This window comes from Struthio camelus, chromosome 1 (assembly GCF_040807025.1).
Source record: "Struthio camelus isolate bStrCam1 chromosome 1, bStrCam1.hap1, whole genome shotgun sequence".
Taxonomy (NCBI): Eukaryota; Metazoa; Chordata; class Aves; order Struthioniformes; family Struthionidae; genus Struthio; species Struthio camelus.
In genome coordinates, this window is record NC_090942.1 from 109060222 (window position 1) to 109078317 (window position 18096).

Here is an 18096-nt window from a genome sequence, read left to right on the forward strand (position 1 = left end):
TTTCTGAAGCTATCATGAGGCATGCTAGGACAGAAAAGGTTGTCTGGGAGAACTATGAGGCAGAAGCTATCTCCCCGGCAAAGAAGCTTCATTAATGCATCCATCAACAGCTGTTCATATGCTAGGGCCAAGCTGACAGGGTTTTCGTGAAAGAGCTTTAAGATGTCTCTCTTAAAACTCAAATATCCCAGTTCAGCCTCCCACTCAAGACCTGTATCTTCCATAAACACAGCTGTAAATGGTACAGCCTCACCAGCCTGTACTATGCTGTCCAAAGCAGCTGAGCTTGCTATATTGCTCCTTATTGTGTGCTGATGGCAGCAGAAGCTGGTGTGTCCAGCAACTTTTGCTTCAGCAGCACCAGGGCTCAGACTGGAACTTGAGTGATGACCCTTGATGGCAAAAGATACCGTGAACTTCTGTCAGTGTTAGTACAAAATAATCTTAATTAGTTTACTAGCCAGTTTCAGCCATATAATACTAAATATTAACATGGCTGGATTAAACATGAATCTTCCAAAGCTTTTGTAACGGTGTCAAACACTGTAGTAAATATTTGGGAAGCAGGATAGAGGTTCATCAGTATTTTAGTGATAGGTGTAGAAATCTGTCTCTTCTGGGAAGAAAACTGTTTTGCTATGATGAGAACTCATTGTGCAGCAGCTAATGAAGTAAAAAAGTTCATTGTCAAACAGTACTTTCTTAAAGTGATCCTTTCCTCTCCTTGGCCATACCAGGTTATTTGCAATATCAGTTAAAGCATCTACAGTAATTTTATAGGCTTAAAGGAGCTGGTGATGTTCATGAAAAATCTACTCCTTTCTTGTCTTGAATCTGCCTTTTCTTTGATTTATATCTATCATGAACTATTTCAAAACAGAAGCTTTTAAGGATGATGATAGGGTCAAGGGCAGAGAAAAATATTTGAGAGCATTTTTGTTTGAAAATATGGTCTAAGTATCTATGCCTTGGTCTAAGTAGCTGTTGAAAGACATCCAACATTATATAGTAAAATAACTGTGTGCCAAATATTATGTGATGAATAATCACCTTATTAGCTTCCATTCTGAATATCTAATGTAAAAAAGCAGCAATTGCAGAAAGGGACTCTAGCCATAATCTCAGAAAGCCAGTGGAAATGTTCTATATGAAAGGCCAGATACCCTTCCTCACCATCTGGCATGTAACTGAATGTACTGGGTACAGACGAGACTGAACTGTGTTCAAAGGAATTTTATATAGTGAGATGACTAGAAGACTAGAAAAATCAGCAGTACAAGGGTTGAACACAGAGCCAGAGGAAACTTTCCTGGGGAGGAGCTTTCTGAATGGCAGGCAAAGTAAGTAGAAAGTGGTTTATGATTATTGCCACAAAGGTTTTTTTTGCCTTTTTTTTATAGCTCTTATCTTCCAAGTTCACTGAAAGAAGTTAAGCAAGAAATGCCACATCTGAAGGCTTTCAGGAGGTTTGACTGGTAACTCCACAACCTGCAAGTAAGGGACCTGTTTGTTGATAGCAGTTCTCCTTGCCCCTTTCTCTCTGAAAGCATGGCTGAGGAGGAACGGTGGCACAGTTCTCTGAATCTGCTTCATGGCGATTCAATATCAGTTCCTCTTCCACAGAGGCCAGTGTTGTTCAGAGCAATGTATGCACTCCTTGGATTCCCTTAAAAATTAAGACCCCTGGTTAATCCCTCCACAGCCTTAGTTCATGACACTTGTTCTGTCACTTGCAGTAAAAGTCGTTTTTCCTTCCCTTTCTTTATGGACAGACAATGCTGCAGTACCCGAGGGTGTCTCTCCTCTTAGATCTCAGAGTAATAAATGAGACCGGAGTGAGTATAAGCAAAGCATAAAGTAAAATAAAAAACATCTGTGAGGCTTGTTGCTACTGTAGGTTATGCAGAGACAAGGTTTGGGCGAATAAAAGTTTAATTTCACTTGTGTGTAAATGGATATCAGAGAAATTCACTCAAGTGCCAGGTAGAAGAACAAATATTTTCAAAATCTATAAGTCTGACTATACCAAAGCTAGAGTTATATTAGGTTACTTAGCGTTTATAGTTTGTTCACTCTCGAGATCAGGGAGGTCATATGATGATATAGCCATAGGACTGTGATTCACACTGAATGAAAATAATGTCATGTTTGAATAAAAAAATTAGTGCACAGTGAATTGAAAATGAATGTTATACTCATTTTAGTGATATGTTGATCAGTCATTGATTGTGACAGTTGAGAGTAGTTTCATATGATTTGACCTTATATTAGCAGTTTCTGGCAGAAGCTCACGTGCTGAGAACCCTTTGTTGGATATTACATACTGTAAATGCTAGATAATACATAAAAGTGATTTATTGCTGGAGTAAGCCTAATTAAATTTAGGACATTGTTTGTGTAGATTTTAGCTGTTTCCCACTCCACTATTGCAATACTTGGATTGTGACAGTTGTAATGTGTTAGTGAGCTCTTCTAAATATCAAAATATGAAAAAAGAGGAACAATCCCATCACATTAGCATGTCATATATATGAGGTTCAGCAAGAATATTGCATATATCACATACATAAACAGTGTGGACTTTATTACTTACAAAGCTATTCCAACTCCATCTTACCATTGGCAGGTGCTACCACAGAGATCAACTGTCTTCTGTCTGCCTTAAATTCTTCCATATTGCAGCCTTCGTTGCTCACTCAAAGTCTTTGAAAATAGAATTCTGTATACCAAAACTAAGGTATACCTGTATCTCAGCAAGGTTCAGAAACAAGAAGCTGGTAAATAACTGTCATCTCAGATTGGGGTGGGAGGAATTAATTTGCTCCGTTCTTTTTTCCTGAGCTCAACTGGAGATGGGTGAGCAGATGGTAAGAGTGAGCAGTGGCAAGCAGATAGTGGCAAGTCTCATGGGAACTGGTGTTACTGACCTACTCCAGAATTCACACCTCAAGTCTAGATCTGAAGAGATTCATAATATCTGCATAAGGCAATTTATTATTTTATAAACCTTTTTTCCTGCAGTCCTGTTTAAGAGATTTCTGCACATGAAGTAAGAATAATGTAAAGCTTTAAAAATGATCCGCCTTTTTAACAGCACATCATAAGAAGCTATTATTTGTAGCACTCAGAAAAAGGTAAATTGGTCTTGTGAAGCTCAGCAGGTTCTTAAGCACCATGTATTGGCATTTTATCTATTAGTTAATTCTGTCTGTAGAGATCTGGAGCACTACTGTAACAACTGTTATCAGAACTAATCTGCAAATGTCAGTGGATGTGTCTGGAATTTGAATTGACTTACATGTGCACAAATACAGATTATCGGAACTATTGACTGCACGGTGAGCTGGGCTATCCGTATGTTAGCAGTGAGTTCTTGATGCCCACCACTCACTCACTCAGCAGGTGAGACCTTTGCTCAAGGAAGCATCCACTCAGAAAAGTCTCTGAACAGTGGTCTCAATTGCAAGTGCTCAGTTTGGTTAGTAAGCTTACCCAGCAACACACAGTCTTGGTTCCAGCCTCAGACATACCTTTCTTCCTTTGGGGGCTGGCTTATTCTTCGGTACAGTTTGTTCCAGATGATAGTACTGCAAGGTTAGGACACAACTAGCCTGGAGCCAAATTCCACTGAGTATTCCTCTGCTGCAGGCACTAGCCACCCACCACTTTGGCTGTCATGTTCCCTGTCTCCGTGCCTGAACAGTTCCTAGAAGGCAATCACAACAAGAATTGCCTCCCACCTCTTCCCTGAGTGCTGTGTCCTGGTGTATACTACACAACGGCATAGGAAGCTACTGTTGGAGCCACTATAGTCAGAGTGGAGCACAGAGATGGCTGAAGCTGGACCTCAAAGGCAGTACTGCCATATTAGAGACTCACTAGCTATGTCCTATCTGAGCGGGTGAAATGGGCCAGGAACTACTCTCTGATCCTTAGGCCACATGGCGCAGTAGCTATCCTGTCCAAAACCTTAAATGCTCTACTCTTCAGAACAAAGAAGCCACTTTTGAGCTGCCTAAAAGGAATAGTCACTGCTCCAGGCTAACCTCTGAACCATGCCTGAACCCTGTTGGAGAGAGCTGGCCTTGCTGGCCTGACCTATAAGGTGCGAAGGACTTAATAGCACGGACAACTACTCACTGGGGTGGAGGCCACTGCCTTGGCCTCCGTTCAGCGTACTAACATAGATGTGGTCTCCCTACCTGCTGTAGGCACTCGAGGGACAGGCCCAGCTCTCAAAACGCTGTGTGTGAATTGGGGCTTTTTAACTGTAGGATATTATGCCTCTGTATGAATCTTGGTGTAGAAACTTAGCTGATACTAGAATGGAAGACTCATCTAACACAAACCTGCACTGAAAGCTCCTGGGGCTATGCCAATGCTCTCCAGCGGATTATGATCTGTAAGTGACCTTGTATGAGTAAAAGATGGGCATAATACAGCAGAGTTGTGCCGCACTTCATACGCAGCTCTCCCTCCTCTGGAAGACGTCTATACTAGACTGGCAGCTGCAGCACGCACCAGCTTTTCTCGCTTTATGCTAATAGGGAGCATTACTTTCCCTGCTGGGTAATCAAATAGTGCCTTGGGCTGGAGAATCACAGAGTATCTGGCCTTTTTGCTCACCCCTAATTCTTCACAGTAAGTGTCTGTGAAATAATGGAAAGTATTATGGAGCAATTTGATTTCATGATTTGTTCATACTGATGGCAAAGTGTTCCCTTATTATATAATAAACATCTGTTCTGCTTGATTAAGTACCCTCAGAACAGCACCATTTCAGAGTCTTCTTTCACTTGTTTAACAAATACAAACATCTTAATCTAGTTTTTTTCAGTGGTCCTTGCAATGTGTGCTGACCTTCTTTTGGCAAAACTGAAATGATAGCAAGAAAAATAAATTATTGACAAGAACAGGTATTTTATAAAGCCTTTGAACTGTCTGTTGAGCTGAAGCACAATAGCTCAGTAAGAAGACTTAAGGTCTGCCATTTAGTCTTCTTATGAAAAATCTTTCTGCTCTTGAAAAATTCAGGTTTGATTTGTACGCTTCTCTGAGATCAGCAGCCATAGCTAAAGTAGTAACAAGTTTCTAGCTCTAAAAGCCCTCCCTCACCCCTCAAAATAAGGGGGTCAATTCTCTGAGTTTTGAGTTTCCTTTATTCAAATACTAGAGCTGTGAAAGGAAGAAAAAAACACAGGAGCTGTTGACAGCGTTGAAATGCAGCACACACTGTTGGATCAATGGACCGCAATGGTAGGAATCTTTTGTTTGGAAGCCTGCAACAACCTTTCTAGGACAAGTTACTGTTTCCGCAGGGTTAAGGTATTTTCTCTTTTATGTGCTTCACCAGGAAACTCCTAAGTGTCCCGAAAGCAAAGGGCAATCAATAACTCGTCAGACGTAATGTAAAATGAAACTAATGCTCAATCAATTAGGTAGCATAACCATTATATAAAAGTACCAATTACAAATAAAAATAGTTTAAGTAATTAAACAACCTTCTAAAAGCACTTGAAGTTGGGAACTACTCTGTTTTCAGAAGTGGCCTATTCTAACAAGAAACTAGTGAATAGCTGCTGCAGATGCATGGCTCCAGAAGTTCAGCTATTTTTTCATTTCCACTGACAGTTCCTCTCTGTGCCAGCACTAGGATATCTGCATGTAAACACATTTCTGGTGTTCCTGAAGCTACATCTGAGAGAAACACACTGAAGATGGAAGGTATAGTAAGACCTTTTTCAGAAAATAAAAATGAAAAGTACTTATTTTAAATCCTAGGGTCAATTTGCTCTCTGCTTCACCTGTGCAATACCTATGAGAATCAGTTAAAGTTTTTTGACATAACTGAGGGAATAGTTGTTTTTTGTTTAGTTGATTTTTTTTTAACATCACAAGGGAGAGATTTTAAATTTACCAGGTTAACTCTTCCTCCTCCCCTTCTCTTTTTTTAATCTCCCAGAGTCTCTAGCAGATAGAGGATAGAACATAATCTCTTTCTCTAGTTTCTCTCTGGAACAACTTGCGGCCAAATACTGTTTTCATTTGCTATGGCCTAAACATGAGGAAACACAACAATTTTGTTGCTTCTGAATTGCTTCAGTATAAATAAGAAAAAAAATAACCTTTACAAAAAGAGACAGATCTGTGGATGAAATGCATAATTTACAGGTATGTTATTAGAGATGGTCAAAAATATTCTGTCCAAATGTTTAGAAGAAAGCTGAGTATATTTAGGGTTTGGGTTTTTTGTTTTGTTTTTCTCATATTAACTCTCTACAGATGGCATTGATATCTTCTGTCAAAAAAATACAAACCTGAATATTTTGCTTTATAATAAAATGCTTTGATTTTGTTGAGCTGCCATAACGACTGATGACATCTGTGACATGTTTGCCTTACATCACTCATCTCTCAGGACAGAAATTACTCATTAAACTTGTAATATTAGGAAAAAAAATCTCCTTACTGCTTCAGAAATACCAGTTACACTTCTCTGGTGTGAGTAAGGATACAGGTCTAATGAGGTTACTGGGCTGAAAAAATCATGTAATTTTTATGTCCTGTGATTTGAGAAAGAGAGACTTCACTGTATAGAACTGAATGAATTTATGATGAAACACATGATGAAAACAGAACTCCTTTGGTAGTGTTGCAAACTGTAAAAACCACATAGAATCTACTTAGATGGGACAAGTCCACCATGAATGGAAGGTTTATATTAATTAAAAATGGAAGTAGCAAGATAGTATTTAAGTTCATGGTTTGCTACAGTTACACTAACAATATAACTTTCTGGGTATAAGAATTATGGGAAATATTCTACTTACCATTTAGAGCTCCCTTAAACACGGAAACGATTTGAGGGAACACTTCTCATCCCTATTAGAGAGGATTACTCAAGTTCTGCAATGGCATTTAACCATTGTGGGCAGGGTATCTCTCAAGAATGAGACAGATAGCAAGAATGAGAATTAAACTCTAGTTTAGCAATTAAGGAGCTCCTCTGGCAGCTGTGTTGGAAAGCAGGAGACCTGAGGCCCAGTCTGTAGTTTCCAGAGAAGAAACAGAAGGGCAGCCATAATCACCTTTGAATTTTCTCTTTTTGGTTGAATATCTGTGTTGTCTACGGAATCCAAACCCAAGATAAACCAGGAGAGTCCTACCCCTTAGGAACAGCCAACTGCTTACAGGCATTTGCTGGGAGGTGAGTGAGAGGGGCCAGTGCACTATAGCAGACAGCATCAAAATGAGATCTTTCACTTGCTCAACAAACACTTTACTGGCTTATATGTCAGAATAAACCTTGGTCCCTGTTGATTAGCTGAAGTTGTCCCTTTTTAATGAAATGTGTGTAGGTGCCTTGGCTCTCCTTTTCTGAGGTATCTGTTTTTCCTCATGGATTGCATAAGGAGCCTATTATATTACAAGAGTTGGATAGCTTTCTAAAAGGTTTGCTGTTCCTCAGCCAGAAAATACATTTTTCTGTGTTATGCAGTAAGGAGGCTTGAGTAACTCCAATGATCTTAAAAGGTACTTAAAAGAATTATCTGGTATTGAAGGGGATGGAGGGTTTTTAAGAGGGGGCTATCAAAATAGAACCTTCCCTATGTGCATTTATTACCTCAGAGAAAAGGAGGTATCAAATAGATGGGGAGCTTTGATAGCTGTGTTATTTTTGGGAAGCTAGCATCAGAACTATTATTTCTATTTCCTTTTTTCCTAGACTTCAAGGAAATATGTTACCCAGTGAACCTCTTTCTCCCACACTGTCTTTCTGCAACAGCACATATCCCAGGATGTAGATTTTGATTATATTTATGTAAAAGGGGCAAGGCATAATATGTGGGCATATGGCTACTGTTCCATGTATATAGAATATTACCCTCAACAGTGTTAACATTCCAGCTGCAGAGATCACTCATGCATATGCATAATCCTTCAGGAACAGAAAAGGTGGAGTTACTTATGCGTCTGAAAGTCTTAACAGATTTCAGCAAGGTGAATGTAGGTAAAACTTATTACAAGCATCACTTCAGTAGTATTTCTGTGAAAAGCTAGGTTATGCAGGAGGTGGACTATATAATTACAGTAGTCTTAAAATTTATGAAAAATGTTATGCATTATTTATTGGGTAGAGATTTATAACTTGTATTTTTTGAGCAAGGTGAAAACAGAGCAGCATTGGACTTTAAGCTGTTTGGAAGCAGAATTTGGACTTTCTTCTTCCAATTCACTGAATGGATGGAGTCAACAGCAGAAAATGTAAGCTTTTATAACAGGAGAAGAGCAAGAAGGCATTTAATTAAATGAAAGTCCAGAAAATGGACTTTCACTGCATTTTAGATATAAGCATATGACCAAGCTAACCAACAGATTTATTTGTCATCTATTTTGCAGTATAACTACCCATGTGCTTACCATGTGCCTAGAATAAATTTAAAGCAATTCAAGATAATTTCTGGAGGTGAAGTTGGTCTTTTGGGGTATAGGTCACGTCCTTATGTTTCATTGAAGGCCAGCTGCCTGCTGTGTGTGAGGACATGGCTGTACTGCTGAAGGCTGTTGCTGTTCAACTTGTATCCATTATGTCCCGGTGGTTCTGGGTGCTCCTCGTGAGTGAGAACATTACTGAGACCCTATTCTTCACCAGCTTTGGGAAATTCAGTGGTTTCGGGACATGAAATGCAGGAAGAGATCTTCATAGCCCTGTAACAGAAGCTGGTGCTGGCTTTCAGCTGACAAAGGTCAGTTTCCCATATTGTTCCAACCTGGAAACACGCTCCTCTCTGGAAGATTATCTTGCCAAACTCCTGCAGTTGTGTGTCACAGAAGTTCAGGACTGGCAAGTCCATTCCAGCTGTTATTGTGGAGGCTTGTGAAAGATGCCACTTACTGCTCCATTCCTTTTGCTGTGCTGTTCCTTTTGTGATATTAATGAAACCACCACCAAGAAGTCTTCACTGTGCTTGGAGAAGTGTGGTAACATCTATGCATGGGAAAGGCTAACCATAAGTGGGGATCTTAGATATTCCTGCTGACCTGGGCTTCTACTGTCTTTGCCATTGCCCTCAAGTTGTGGGGCAGACTTCACCTGATGCAGGAGCTTGAGCAATTTGATTTGGGTGCATGTTGCTGGTTTGTTTTTGTTTTTTTTTAATGTAAATGTCCCCTTGCTTGTTTTTGCTCTCTCTGTGATGTTTTTTGTGGCTTGCATGATGCCTTTATAGAGACACAGAATCCCAATGGAGTTGGGCATTCCCATACATGATGGAGGTGTCATGTCTCCTTTTGCCTGTTCTTTTAGCAAAGGAGTGGCAAAAACAACAGAAGTACCCTGGTTCCTATTCTTGTGCAGAAAACAGTGCAGAAAGCTATTTATTATTTGTTACAGAGCTGGTAATGCTTTCCCGATTTAGTATGTTCTGCTCAGCTCTTACATAGTTCCTGTGCAGATTTGGTTTGTCTGTGTGGACCAGTTCCTAAAGATGTGCACCGGCTGCTATTTCTTTTTATTACAGCATGCCACGTCTGTAAGCCATGGGGAGTGAAGAGTACTAACATGAAGTTTTGATCTTTGCCAGTCTCTAGATCAGTTCCTGCTTTTTTGTGTAGCCAGTGCTTCTAAGGTATGTCCTAAGACCCTGTTTTGGGATTTCCTCACCCAGGTACTGACAGCCCTCTGTCTACCTCTCTTCCCAAAGGGATTCTTGAAGAAAGGTATCAGGAAAGATGTTCTTGAAGCAAGCCATAAAGAAAGGTAAGCATTCTCCCTTCAGGAGCAGCAGGATTAGCAGAGACCATATTGCTTCTTGTGACCTATTGCCAGGTGGAGAAAACCTGGCTGCCGTGTTGGCTAAGGAAAAGATTAAGAATTCACCTCTCAGCTACCAAGGTCTACCGTCCAAAAGGGGGCAGCTGTTGTTTCCTGAAGGTCATTTATCTCACTGCCGACAAGACTAGTGCTGTAGTCTTAGCTATTTCACACATTTTAATACAGATGATATGCATGTGGTGATGGGAAACCTAAGGTTGTATGGACATACTGGCTATTTCATTGCCTTTTTCTCCATTCGTTTTTCTGCATTCCTCCATCTCTTACATTGGAGGCCTGAATTTTCTTCCACTTTTTGATGGCTACTAATTTTTCTTCTTCCTACTTCTCTCCTTTACCCAACAATCAAAGGTGTCATTTTATAAGGAAGGTGGTCCTGCCAAGAACCTTTTCAAATGTCTAATTCCTGAGGCAGGAATTATACTGTCGGTATACTTCTTACTCACTGGTTGCACTTGTCCGTTGACTCTTACTTGAGTGCTATGTGTCAATAACTGAGGTCACAGGAACTTGGCCCTGTGTCTGTGGGGTAGAGTCTGTTGGACAAACCATGCCCACAGATCGCTGTGGATTTGTATTTAGAGACTCAAGGTGCTCCAAGATACATATGAGGGTGCTCCATTAGATGCTAGAAGGTTTTCTACCACTACAAGGTTTTTCACTTTAAGGTTGTCCTTCAAGGTTTTTATACCTGCATTTCAGCTAGATATCACTTTGGACAGTGCAGACCCCCATGGAACTGTCCCTAACAGCATGGGCAGGGACACTGTAACAAGATACGCTTCTGAGTATGCAGCTGATGTGTCTGTCATCAGGTGCACCTGCATCTGACTATACAATGCAGCTTCTTTTTATTGAATGTAGTCTGAAATGTTTCCCCCCTTTTAAATAGTTTTCATAGTCTTTCTCCAGTGTGTTATGAGAGATATATATTTCTCAGTGTGCAGTTTATTGTTTTGTTTTATTTTAATGAAATGGTATTCCAAATACAGTATCACGCAGTTGACTGCTACATTTATCTAGGCTTCAGTTTTGTAATGGCCTGTACACACACCTGGGACTTCCAAGTATCATGTATTTATGGAAGTATTAGGTCAAGACAAATTGTCTTGAAATGCCATACAAATAACGATCCTGTAAACTGTGTTTCCCTGGGTTTATCTGTGCATGTGACAACTGTGCTAAAATAATCTGAGAGTGCTCCTCTGAGTGAAGTTACTGCTCTCAGCATTCCTAACAAACAAAACAGTTTCTTTCTTTAGTAGCACATACTCCTATTTTATTGAGTCTCACTCTTGGCAGCAGGAATGGGTTTTGAGGGCATGACACCTCAATGAGATCCCACAGCGCATATGACATTGTGACAAATGGGTACATTGCAGCATAGAATATGACAGAGACTGTGGCACTGTTCCATGGCCAGCACTGCGTTTAAAAATAAAAACAAAATTTAACAAAAAAAATTCTTTCACCGGAAAAAAACCGTACTATAGTCTTCAGGTAGACATCTAGAAATCTTCAGGGGGACTCTCGGCTCTTGAAAGTCAAATGAAAGCCTTTTCTCACCACCCTGCTTCTTCCCATGCTAAGATGAAATCTCAGTCCCTGCACGAAACATACTTCTTTATGTTCAGACAGTTGATTAGGTTGCACATTATAAATGTAATGGACAGGAGCATTACTGATGAAGTTAGAAAACAAGAGTCTATGCTGACATTTGTGGAACATCATTGCCAATAGGCATATGTAAAGATTTACTGTTTATAGCAGTGTTAAGCTATGATGCTGCGCCTCAGACTCATGGGAGCTATATATTTTGTTCTTTAATGCTCATTAGTGTTGTAGGAGGCTCAGATTTTAAAAGGGTTTGCCTAGGTAGGTTGTCAGTTGGTGATGAACATAATTGGTGCAGTGAATCTTTCTGACAGCTCACAATCATAATTATTTTCAGAATATCAACAGAAGAGCTGTAGTCCATGGTTTATAGCATTTAGCTGGTGGTTTTTGCAATGGCAGGCTTTTTTTGCAGCTTTATCTGCCACACCAAAGCAGTTTTCTATTCTCTCACCTTCTGCGGCGTTCTCCATCTGAAATCTGTTCATATGACATACTCCCAAAGCTATGGAATTCACTAAGATAGCATGGCTCTCTCTAAAATCCACAATGTGGTGAAAATATTCTAATTATGATATTCTAATGAATTTCATAGCTATAGACTCTCTCTATAGAAACCGAAAGTGTAATTAAACAGAAGCAATGCTAATTAGGGAGGAATGTTCTAGGACTTTGGATTAAACAAATCTAACATGGAAAAACAATTCAGTGTCCTGACTACGTCCAAATACTCATTAAGAGTTCTATTTTCCCCAGGTGTTCTGTGATGAGATATACATGAACTCACTTTGAAAAGGGAGGGGATTCATCAGTTCCTGTGAACCTGACCTGTGATGCTGCGCTTGCAGAAAGGGATCAGGAAGTATTGAAAGACTGGGAAGATGCTCAAACCTCTAATATTTTCGCCATGAAAAAACCTTGTATAGGAACAGCTTAAGGAAGTTGCCTGTTGGAGCCTCTTAAGGGAAGTTGATGAGGGAAACAAGATGGAAGACTTATCCCTTACTGCTTGTGGATTACATGCAACAGGGTATCTTTCCTGAAGTAGTGACTAGGCAAATTTTTTTGGTTTTTTGGTATCTCACTGTGTTGGTATCAGGCTTGGAGGTACTTGGGCTGTGTACACAGACACAGATGGCTTATTAAGCATAAAAAAAGGCAGCTACAAAAAGGTAACTTTATTGCTTTATCCTCAGTAGTGGTTTTTTTACTGTAATTTGTTTGCTAATACTTCTAAATATCTCCAGATTATGTGTGCTCTCCCCCAAATATAGTACCAAATGGCAATTTTTCCTTGGAACTTGATGCAATTTCTTGAATCCTAAAAAAATCTATTCATTCATTATGCCACCATCCCTTATTGATATGGCAGTGGTGCCCATAAAAGTAGGAGTGCTTAATGCCTTGGGTGTGCTTTCTTCTCCTAGTCTTGAAGTTTCAGACCAAAGGAAAATGTTTATTGCTTATTGTTACACGTTATATATATTGAGCATGCAGTCTTCACTTAATAGAGTGTAGAAGACCTTTAACTAATACTGCTAAGATGAAATCTTTCCACTCTTCTTGAGTATAAGAACATCATAACAGTTCTTTTTTCACAAAATTTCTAGGTAGGTTCTTTCTCAAGAGGAGGAAATAACAGGAAATTTCAAATACTTACAAACTGGCTGCTTTACATGCAAACAAAACCAGCTCACAATGGGCTTTCTTTAAAATGTCTCAAGGTGTAGTGCACATTATTGCTTTGCGTCAGGTTTTTCTTCTCCGTCTTCTGAACCACCACAGTAATCTGTCATTTGATTTTAATTTCTCAAAGCTTTCTGCTATTTAATAGATGGTAACCTATATGGCATGTTGTTCTTACTGGACCTGGACATCTGGAAATACGATGTAAAATTATCATTTGTTAGTATGAAGTAGAAAAGAAAAACAATAATTGCTTGCTTTCATTCAACAATGATAAATTCCAGATTTATTTTTGGACATGTAAAGACTTCTTTGTTCTGGAATACCAATAAAAATTGGTACCTTCAGAGACCTCACCTTCTGTGTTAGCCCTCTAGTTTTATTAGGCCCAGCATCTTGTCATATGTCTGCTTGTTTTGGACTGCTGGACACCCTCTGAGTCAATGGCAACTGCTGAGCAAGCCAAATCTCTTCTTCAGGAATTGTCATCAGCTTATGAATACATGACCAAGAACAGCGTATTCAAAACAAAACTATCGTATCTTCAAAATGAAAGGAACAAAGCAGACAAAAAGAGGGTGTGTTGTGATGACAAAAATCATGCTCCAGCTCTCAAAAGATGCACTTTTAACTAAAGCAAAATAGGCTAAACAGCAAATACAAGACTCTATGAAAAAGCTGGGTGTGTAAGGTACACAAAATATTCCAGACAATTTGCAGACCCTTTGCAATAATTTCATTAATTCTAATCTGCTGTTTTTTGCATTGATTCAGAGACACGTCATATGACTTCTAGGACTCAGCGCGGCATGGTATTAAAACAATAACAGTGCACACTATTGCCCTAAAAGGTATTTCAGTAGGAATAGCAGGTACCTGAGAGCAGATTCTTAGCTGGTATAATTTCTTGTAGCTCTAATGTATTTTATCTCTGCTGATTTACATCTGCTGAGAATCTAGGCTATGGGAATTCCTTGGTGCTCAGTGCTGTCATTCTGACACCTGCCAAAATGGCAGTGGGAGAATGGACCATAAAAATTTCACTCCTTGATAGGAATGAATGTATCTTTAAGATCAGTCGTTTGTGTTAGCCAGAATCAGTTCTCATTTTAATAGAACTTTTAAATAACTGTTTCACCACCAGGATAAATGGCTGAGCATGCATTAGCTACTGCAAATGAATGCAGAACTATAAAACTTCAGTATAATCATATAATTTATTTCTTAATTTACAGTTAGTATAGAACCGATCTTCTATTGAAGAAGATTGTGTTGGCAATTGGATGCTATATATTTGACCTGTAGAAGCATAATCGGTGTTCTTGAGAATGCAATCTTATGATGGTTTTTATCATTTTAGAAATACCTCACGAAGGAAAGTAATTCATTATTATCCTTATTTTATGGTTGGAGAATGGCATGTTTAGAAAGGTCTTTACAAGAAAGTCAGTGATGAGAAATAAAATCTTGTTAAAATGACAATGATATTTTATAATAAATGTCATTTCATAAAATGACAAAATTCCATCACCTTCAGAGAGGCCAAAATTTCCTTTGGAGTCTTAGATATAACCCACATGTCTAGTTCAGCACCTTTTTTACAAGGAAAGATATTTCTAATCTTTTTCCTAGCATGGAGCACATCTTTTAATAATAATCCCACAACTTCCCTGGGACTGTAACAAATTATTTCATTAAAAAACAGGATTAGAATCTGATTTCAGATACATAACCTAAGGGCTCTGTAATTGACCACTGGTTCATGGCTTGAGAGACTATGTTAAAATTTACTTCTTTGCAGTGGCTTAAAAACCTGTGCTTTAGGTATTTTTAAGGATTCTTGAGCTGTTCTTGACCTTTGTACTTGAATCTTTTTTCCTTGCAAAGTGGTTGTTAACTCTGCCACATGGATAATTTCTGTATACGCGCATAATTTCTGTATACTTTAAGCATCCATAGTCACATAAGAAGGATGTACAAATACAGAGCTGTAGATGGTCCTAAACTCCAGTGACTATACAAGACAGGACCTGGAAATGATGAGACAGTATTTTTTCAGCATGACTGGCAGTGAAAGCAACGTATTGTGGCCCGTTGCTGCAAAACCTTCACAGAAGGAGGAAGGATTTGAAGGCAAATAACGGGGGTAGCTTTGGAGACATATATTTGAAGAACTTTGCTCAAGTATGAGGGACAGCACAAGAGAAAATGTGAATGTAACAAGTGAAAGACAGCAAATGATTTGGAAAATATTAATATTAACTGCTTGTTTTCAGTCTTTCTAGAAAGAGAGAGTTATGAGTAGTTCTTCAGGGATATGCCTATAAAAGTGTTACCTTACTTTTTGCATATTGATTATCTAGTACAATATACTTTTACTTATCTGAGTAGTATCTTACTCCATGAATCACTCTGGGAGGGATTTTTTCAGAGAGTAACCAAATCTGGATTTTCATAGCTTTAGTCTTTTTCCTCACTAGAATTGTCAATGCAAGAGCCTCAGTTTTCAAAAGAAGGTCCCTTTTGAAACACTTGACAGTCTGAGTAAACTAATGATTGAAACAGATAAAACTAAAATGTGCTATAGTCAGCCACTTTGTTAACAAATAGAACAATATTATTTATACAGTCAAATACATGATTAGTGAGGACAGTTATACCCCGGGGCATAATCAATCGATGTATGTTGGTTGCACAGTGATACCCACTGATTATTTGCAGTGGCTTCTCTCAAAAGATAAAAGATTTAGCCACTTAAGGGAAGTCTTCTAATTCCATGCCAGTTATTCCATGGCATGATTTTTTTTTTTTTTTTGGCAAGTGAGCATTTCTTGAGAAAAGTGGGAATGTTCAGTGCTTCTTTGTGCCTACCTTCTCACTCTCCTTTTTCCGCACTGCTTTTCACTGTGAATTCTACTACTTCACTTTCACTCCTTCCATCGTTGACTCTGCTGCCAAGTTTAGCAGCATGCAGCTAAAACCAAACGAATAAGCCCAGCAGGAACTGGCTGCGTAAACTCATAGTCACTCTGACATTTCTATTCTTACCTCCTCGGTATTCTGCATTTCCGGAGTGCTGGGCAAGAACCGTTTGCATCAGACCTGAGCATGTCAAGCAAAGCTTGTTCAGTGGGCTCCATATCATGCTTGTGCCTGTGCCCCATAGTGTACCGAACCATGTACTGCATTCTTCATGGTTAAAAAAAAAAAAGAGAGAGAGAGAGAGAAGAATTGGGGCAAATATTTCTGCAAGTTAGAGATGAAAATCTATCTAAGGATCCAGATGTATAATCCCATATAGCAATTTTGCTGATTCATACAGAATTTTACTTAGTATTGCTTATTAACTCATTTATTGTCTCTGCCTCTTGTTTTTTTTAGAGCTATGGATAACATAAAAACTTGCTAAGCTCTTCTTTCCCTGCACACATTGAATCTTCATAAGTAATGTATTTCTCTGCAGGGATAAGGAAGGCACACACGGAGACTTTCATTCTAAATTTTAAATGTGTATTTATATTCAGGTTCTTTAAAAAGTTATGATTATCTATCTTTATTTGTTAAGTGAGGAAAACTGATACCAAATCAGTTAGACATGCTTCTTAAATGAGTTGCTTTGTTGCTTTTTATAGTAATATAGTTTACGTACTATTACCACTCTGCACAGCTCATTTTTTTCTTTAGAAATGCACTGTTAAGCTACAAGCTTAGACATCAGAAAGGAACTACAAAAAAGCTCTTCCTAATTGCAGTGGAATTTAGTATACTCCAGACCTCTTTCTTACCCTGCTAATCTGTTAAATATATTTTCTAATAAGTTAGTTCTATATAAAATGCATCACATAAAGCATACAGGGTGTTTTCACTAAGATGGAATCGTTTCTTAGCTTGTGGTGATTTGGCTGTGTGCTTGTTATATTCTAATAATGTGAACTTTTATTAAATATGCTCGTTATCAAGCTTTATTAGTTTGTATTCATCTTTTCAGTATCTTTTTGTTACTAATGCTTAACAGTTTTTCTATTAATAAATTGTTTTGCAATGATTCCTGTTTTTTGGTTTTGGTTGGTTTTCTTGTTTTTCTATGGATGGGCAGATAAGTTCTCTCAATCACACTGCAGTCAATGGGTTACTACATGGAGGGAAGGGACAGAGTTTCACCCTACTGCTCCATAGTTAAGAGAATACAATTTGTTTGCCACCAGAAGACGTATTACAACATATTCTACAAGAGGAAGGCCGTTTTTAGTAATTTTAATTTAGCAATGAGTTCCTTTGGGCTTGTTTGACAAATACAAATGGGTTTGCTTTTATTTTAGATTAATCTCCTTTGGATATATACTCAATAATATGTGATGCCTATTTTTTGATGACTTATAGTAGTACAATATGTGGATCAGAATTAAAAAACAAAATCAGAAATATTTGAAAAAACTCCACAAACAATCTGATCATAGCACAGTTCCAGCCTTTTCCCATATGACTCTTCATCAGCAGTATTCACAGAATATGAAAACACTTCACCTTAAGTAGGGAGGAAGCAATAATTCCTGGTCAATTGGTCCACAATCATCATTGCACTGTAAACAGCTGGCGGTGAATAACTTATCATCCTTACTGAGAATTGTAGTATGCACAGAACACAATGCTTGCCAACTGTTGTATGTATTCCTTTGTAAAGTTACGAAATAACAATTTTCAATTATGGTAATATATTTATATATTTGTAAACAGTTTCTTAAATGAAAAAGAAAGATAAAAATAAAATTAGGGTCTGTAAATACTCTGACAACTCAGCTTTAAAGGGAGGTATGAAATAATTATTTAAGATGTGGGGGGACCTTTAGCTATGCCTTTCTCCAGCCCTGCTCCCTGCTGTCCAGAGTTGTAGTCGGGGCTGTGGCACCAGCTCTGCCCACCCCACTCAGACTCATAGGTCTGCACCCCCTCATTGGGGCACC

General features: G+C 38.6%; 1 long non-coding RNA gene across 3 annotated transcripts; it reads left to right on the plus strand.

Annotated features, from left to right (window-relative positions):
- The first annotated feature begins 5594 nt into the window (after positions 1 to 5594).
- On the plus strand, positions 5595 to 17127 carry LOC104144048 (uncharacterized). 3 transcript variants are annotated; one of them, XR_011134970.1, is made up of 4 exons: positions 5595 to 5724; positions 8168 to 8265; positions 8401 to 9760; positions 12206 to 17127. It is a non-coding gene; the product is annotated as an uncharacterized lncRNA (long non-coding RNA). The 3 variants fall into 3 exon arrangements; XR_011134971.1 differs by lacking the exon at positions 5595 to 5724 and having other exon boundaries at positions 6905 to 8265; positions 8401 to 8747; positions 9669 to 9760; XR_011134969.1 differs by lacking the exon at positions 5595 to 5724 and having other exon boundaries at positions 6905 to 8265.
- Positions 17128 to 18096: the final 969 nt, after the last annotated feature.